The 6,724-nt window shown below is 42.5% G+C and overlaps 1 pseudogene; it reads right to left on the bottom strand.

Moving 5' to 3' along the window:
• Window positions 1-777: 777 nt before the first annotated feature.
• LOC110520996 (syntaxin-binding protein 3-like) lies at window positions 778-5,412 on the bottom strand (annotated as a pseudogene).
• Window positions 5,413-6,724: the final 1,312 nt, after the last annotated feature.

Raw genomic sequence — 6,724 nt, 5'->3', positions numbered from 1 at the left:
TCTCTCAGACTAGGGATGGATCAGTCTCAATACTCTACAGCAGCTTCCTCTTACACACTGATCTGAAAACCAAAGACGTGGAGATATTTTGTTCATATAGTTAATGTTATATATGTTCTATGGTGCACTTATCCCCAAAAATGTGTCTGAAAAATTCAGTCAATTCAATTCAGGTTGCTAATACGGGGTCAATATGGGGCACTAGTAATATATGTAGCCTACACACTCCAATGCGATGATTCACCACCAACAATCAATTGACACAATGTAAAACATGGCTGTGATCCTGTATTCTTCAGGGAGCCTGGCAAAACATGTGGCAGATTCGATATATTACATTACAGAAGCCTCATATTCTCAGAGAGGGGGAGACCCATTGTCTCCCTCAGTTATGAGGACACTTCGTCCACCCGATACCCAAGTCCCAGCTCTGCCGGATACCAGTCAAAAACCCTGCTGCTCTTATTGTCTTCTCCATTGAAATCTTTGCCTCTGCTTCCTGTCTGTAGTTGCCCACTGGAGAGGACTGGCTTTTGGTACAAGTGTTGCAAAGATCACATTACTGTTGTTCTGATTAGGCTTTCTGGTAAGTTTATTTTCTTCATTTTTCAGATAAGAGATGTTTGACCCCCCCCCCCCCCCCCCCCCCCCCACTAAAGTATAGTTGTTTTTCATAGCAGAACTTTTTAACAAAGTGAGCAATCACTCCAAAGAATAAGGCACCATTGAACCACATCCATTTGTTTATCAGTTGTTCAACACAGCAAGATAAAACACTGTTGATAATCATAATACAGGTGAGAAAATATAAACAGTAAGAGCAGGGTGAGAGTTTAGCAAGCAGCAGACATAGCTTACATCATATGTACAACATTAGCTCAGCTCTTCAACGTCTTATTTCATCCAAATTACATCTCTAAGCATTTCTCACAGGTTTTCCAACGTGGGGGGGGGGGGCGGTGTTACATTTGAGGAAGGGGTACAGGGAAAAGGGGAGTGTGGTTGGTGTTACATAGGGGGAAGGGTTACAGGGTGGGTCACTCCTTCACTATTGTAAAGGACTCCTTGGTGGAGGTTGGTTGGGGTCACAATGTGGGATGATCCTGGAGATGTAATGAAAATTACATGTTTGTTTACTAACAAAATAATGTCATAAAAATCACTGATGAAGAACATTCTGTAGTGTTGCTTTTCCTGACATTCAAGACCATGACAGAACCATACTGTTGTACTGTGAATCTTCATTTTTCATTCATTACCTCTTGTTTTTTGTACTACCGTGTATTTACAACAGGGGGTGTCAAGCACTAGAACAGGTACTGACTGGGCTGTAGTTTGGGACAATAGCAATGGTTGGGTGAATCTCAAAAGTCTTAATTCACCTTGGAAGCGACGAGAGAGGACGCAACTAACCGTGAATACTTTTGAGATTCACCCACTGCTGTTGGTACCCACCTATGAGGACCTCACAGGACTTGATGGACAGTGTGACCTGGTAGGCACAGCGAATCTCTGAGTAGCGGATCCCTCCGATGACGAATATGATGAGCCTGGAGCCACTCCTCCGCTCATCCTGAGAACTGGCCTTGTGTTTCTGACGGGCACTAGGAGAGGAGAGAGGGATTAAGATATGGAGAGGGTGTGTGTGAGATTGGAACTTATTATTAAGTCACATTATCATATATGATTTTATTAATTAAAAAAATAATCATCTGCATCTCTTCCATATCCGAGACCTAGACTATAAAGCAGGGTTCCCGACCTGTCGGCCCGCAGACCCGAATTTGGCACGTGGGTTTTTTTATTTGCCTGCCTCCCCCCCACCCCACAAAAGTCTTCTGAGCCCTAAACAAATCCACAAAATAATTAATATTTGGGGGGATTTTCATTCTTGGACATAAGACTAACAATACCAGAAATTGTCTCCAAGGGATTTTAATTTTGGAATTTTGGTCCCAAGTATTCCCAAGCATTATAGAGAGATCATTTACAAATGTGAGCAAGATTTGAAATGGTGTTTTAGTTAAATACTATATCTGGGATTATTGTGGTCAATTTGCAGTCTACAAAGGTCACTAAAATAATGTAAAAAAGCTTGTTCACACGTTTTTAAAGTTCCTCTTAGTGATGACACGAGGCTTAGATTGATGCATTCTCACATCTCTGACATAGACAACGGTCACTCAAATCCACTGGGAAAACCCCACTAGCAACATATTTATCTGGAGTATGCGTCAAAATAATATCAATCAGGGTAGATTGATGGATCTTTAGGATGTGGCCATGTAGGTTCAGTTATAGGCTGAGACAGGTGTAGCTCATAGCAAATATCTTTCAATGTATCTGACACTGGCGTCCCACAATCAATATTGAAATCGCCTAAAATGAATGGTTCAGATTTACCATACTTAGATAACATTAATGTATCTGAATTGCTAAGAGAACATGAGGGAGCCGAGAGAGGGCGATACACTCCTACTAGTGTCAGCTGGTTATTATGACCAAGGCCCACATTAAGAACGAGACAATCAAACTGCTTAGGGAGAGAGGCAGCAAGAGAAACTGTAACATTTAAATTGTCCTTTATAAATATGTCTACACCACCACCTCTGCAAATTGTCCAATCTGTAAATATTATAAGCAGACAGAGATTCATCAGAGTCCAGCACAGAATTATTCAACCAAGTTTCCGAAATTACCAGAATGTTCACGTTGGATTGAGAAGCTAGAATTTAAAATCAAATCCATCTTTGAAATCAAACTTCTGGCATTTATATGAACAAATTCCAAGACCGCAGCTGCGGGATTTCAGGTCAGATGGAGTTATGGAGTCCCATTATTTGAAAATGCCATGGGATTGGTTTCAATTGGAATAGGTACAGGATTGTATACAACTGAACCATTGGGCTTATGCCTCGAGCGAGGACGTGGGTTAAAACAAGAGTCAATGAAGGTTACCTGGTGCAGGCCGGCAGTATAAAGACAATGCTGACAATTTACAGTTGGGATTACCTGAGGGGGACTTGGAGTGTTAATAAGTAAATGTCTCAGCACAGCCTTGAAATGTGAGGATAGGGTCCAGGCACCAAGATGATTTGGATGGACCCCTTCCTCTCTGTAGGCCTATTTTAACAATGAAGAGGCTTTGTCTAAAATTAAACTAAATTATGAATGTGACCTTGCTTCATAAGGGGGCCGAGTGGAGCAGCGGTCTAAGGCACTGCATCACATTGTCATTGTAAACATTGTCATTGTAAACAAGAATATGTTCTTAACTGACCTGCCTAGATAAATTAAATAAACATAGCCTACAAGGAAAGGCCACTACATTCAAAATGTTAATAAAATTGTTCTATGACATTGTTAACGTAATTTCACTTTTTCCAATATGTTTTCATTAATTGAATTCACTTAATCTATTTTATGAGAATTTGTAAGATCCTAGAATAGCACTCCTACTTTGTGAATACAGGCTCTGTTTGAGCCCATCACTTCCTGCTCCACCCTGCCCTTGTAACTCCCTCCCTCCCTGTGCCTGAAAAAAGCTAAGTGACACAGTTCTGTTCTGTGAGACAAAGAAACGGTTTATCAACGTTATCATCATCTGCATTACGCTGACCTCCATCGGGTCTTTGATGACAGGTGTCCATCTAGACAGGTTGTATGTCTCTTCCTGAAATCGCTCCCTTCGAGACGACCTAAGCAGTGGGAACAAGCTTGGCTGGAGAGAGTGAAAGAGAGACATAGAAACGAAACCATAAATAAAAGTAAAGTTTAAGGTAAGAAGATACAAAATAAGGATAGCAAGAAAAAACATAAAACTAGTTAAGTTCCACTCTATAATACAATACACTGATGGTACTGTATAATCCACCTGGGCTATGACCATGCTAAGATCTAGCAAACTACATACAGCTATGCCCTATAAAATCCCACTAACCGAAGATGTGATGGGGACTCCCAGTTCTCTACAGTTGAGAATAAACTCTGTCCTCCTCGATCTTAACGTGTTGGATGAGTTTGTTCAGGTTCTCCTCTGTTGTTCCTGTTCAGAACCAGAAAGAAAAAGGTTTTAAAAATAGTAATTGACTAAAGTTACCTCAGGCCAAACGAAAATAGATTCTATTGAAGGAATATTCCTATAGCTGAAGCTCCAATGGTACTTTTGTCAAGGGGCACATAAGGAATTCATGATCTTCCATTTTAAAACTGTAAACTTTTTAGAATTTTCAATTGAATAGATGCCATATAAAAGCGTCTAAATGTTTACATGTACATTTAAAGATCCTCTTTCAAACTGTGAGGGCACAGGGTGAGTCAAAGCAGCAGACTTGCCGTTGAGGCTGAAGATGTAGAGGAGAAGAGCTCTGATCTTGCCGTAGATGTCGTGGGGGTGCAACAGCACAGGAAGCAGTGTCCTCATCTGGTCCTTCACCTTCTGACCCTCCACATCAGACCCTACTGCCAGGTCCTACACAACAGTGAACACACAGCATCAGTCAGAAACCACAAGGTCATACATAAGGGACATGTACATTACAACAGTCACATGTTGTCCAAAAATAGGAGACGCTGTAAAGCATGCCTGCTCAGCTTTGCAGAGTTTCTGCACATTCCTCTGGAAGTGGTTCATACAGTCTTCAGTCAAATTCAGATGGACATTGTTCTGTGGTTGACATAGAAACATGGCTGAGGAAAACCAGTCTAATATTTTATTCTAATATCAATACATTTTCCCACATGGCAGTATAAGTGAACAGCTTTAATTTCCATACAAACCCAGTCACATAATAGAGGACTGACCTGTTTTTCCACAGTATCATTATCATAGAGAGCAGGTGGAAAAAGAAACACCACAATATACTGGGCCTCAGAGGCATCACACCCAAACAGAGCAGACCAACTCAGGATGACAACCAAAACGGACCAGGTTACATGGTGCTACATACCTGAGCCACCTGCTTGCGGGAGTGGGGCATCTTTTTCATAAGCTGCGATAAGCCACTTATTGTGATCTAGAAAACAGAAAAAAATGATAAAAACAATGATTTTACTTCATTTTATTTAACCAGGCAAGTCAATTAAGAACAAATTCTTATTTACAATGAAGGCCTGGTAAGAGGCAAAAGGCCTCCTGTGGTGACGGGGGCTGGGATAAAAACGAACAAAAAAATCAATTTAAGACAAAACAGACAAAGACTGAAGACACTGCCAACAGCACAAACACAACAGCAAACAAACAGTGAGTGGATGTGTGTGTAGGCATATGTGTGGTGTGTGTAAAGTAAAACATGCTTCCTTACAAAAGGCCACATAAACTAGGGACATCAGGTGACAACTAGATGTACCAACAACCTGTTCATCCATTTGTCCTTTTAACACCTCCAGGGACACCAGGTCCTGGGGCCTCATTTATAAACCGTGCGTACGTAAAAAAAACATACCCCAAAACGTACAGTACCGGTCAAAAGTTTGGACACATACTCATTCAAGGGTTTGTCTTTATTGTAGAATAATAGTGAAGACAACAAAACATCAAAACTATGAAATAATACATGTAGTAACCAAAAGAAATGAACTCAAAAAAGAAACGTCCTCCCACTGTCAACTGCGTTTATTTTCAGCAAACTTAACATGTGTAAATATTTGTATGAACATAACAATATTCAACGACTGAGACATAAACTGAACAAGTTCCACAGACGTGTGACTATGTGACTAACAGAAATGGAATAATCTGTCCCTGAACAAAGGGGGGTCAAAATCAAAAGTAACAGTCAATGCAGCTGGTGGCCACACCAGATACTAAGTACTGCAGTGCATCTCCTCCTCATGGACTGCACCACATTTGCCAGTTCTTGCTGTTAGACGTTACCCCACTCTTCCACCAAGGCACCTGCAAGTTACCGGACATTTCTGGGGGGGAATGGCCCTAGCCCTCACCCTCCGATCCAACAGGTCCCAGATGTGCTCAATGGGATTGAGATCCGGCTCTTCGCTGGCCATGGCAGAACACTGACATTCCTGTCTTGTAGGAAATCACGCACAGGACGAGCAGTATGGCGGGTGGCATTGTCATGCCAGGATGAGCCTACAGGAAGGGTACCACATGAGGGAGGAGGGTGTCTTCCCTGTAACGCACAGCGTTGAGATTGCCTGCAATGACAACAAGCTCAGTCCGACGATGCTGTGACACACCGCCCCAGACCATGATGGACACTCCACCTCCAAATCGATCCCGCTCCAGAGTACAGGCATCGGTGTAACGCTCATTCCTTCGACGATAAACGTGAATCTGACCATCACCCCTGGTGAGACAAAACGTTGTTGCCGGTGATGTCTGGTGAGGACCTGCCTTTACAACAGGCCTACAAGCCCTCAGTCCAGCCTCTCTCAGCCTATTGTGGACAGTCTGAGCACTGATGGAGGGATTGTGCGTTCCTGGTGTAACTCGGGCAGTTGTTGCCATCCTCTACCTGTCCCGCAGATGTGATGTTCTGATGTACCGATCCTGTGCAGGTGTTGTTACACATGGTCTGCCACTGTGAGGACAATCAGCTGTCCGTCCTGTCTCCCTGTAGCGCTGTCTTAGACATCTCACAGTACGGACATTGCAATTTATTGCACTAGCCACATCTGCAGTCCTCATGCCTCATTACAGCATGCCTAAGGCACATTCACGCAGATGAGCAGGGACCCTGGGCATCTTTCTTTTGGTGTTCTT

This window comes from Oncorhynchus mykiss, chromosome 4 (genome assembly GCF_057628025.1).
Source record: "Oncorhynchus mykiss isolate SJ-2025 chromosome 4, ASM5762802v1, whole genome shotgun sequence".
NCBI lineage: Eukaryota > Metazoa > Chordata > Actinopteri > Salmoniformes > Salmonidae > Oncorhynchus > Oncorhynchus mykiss.
This window is presented reverse-complemented; position numbering and strand designations above follow the sequence as displayed.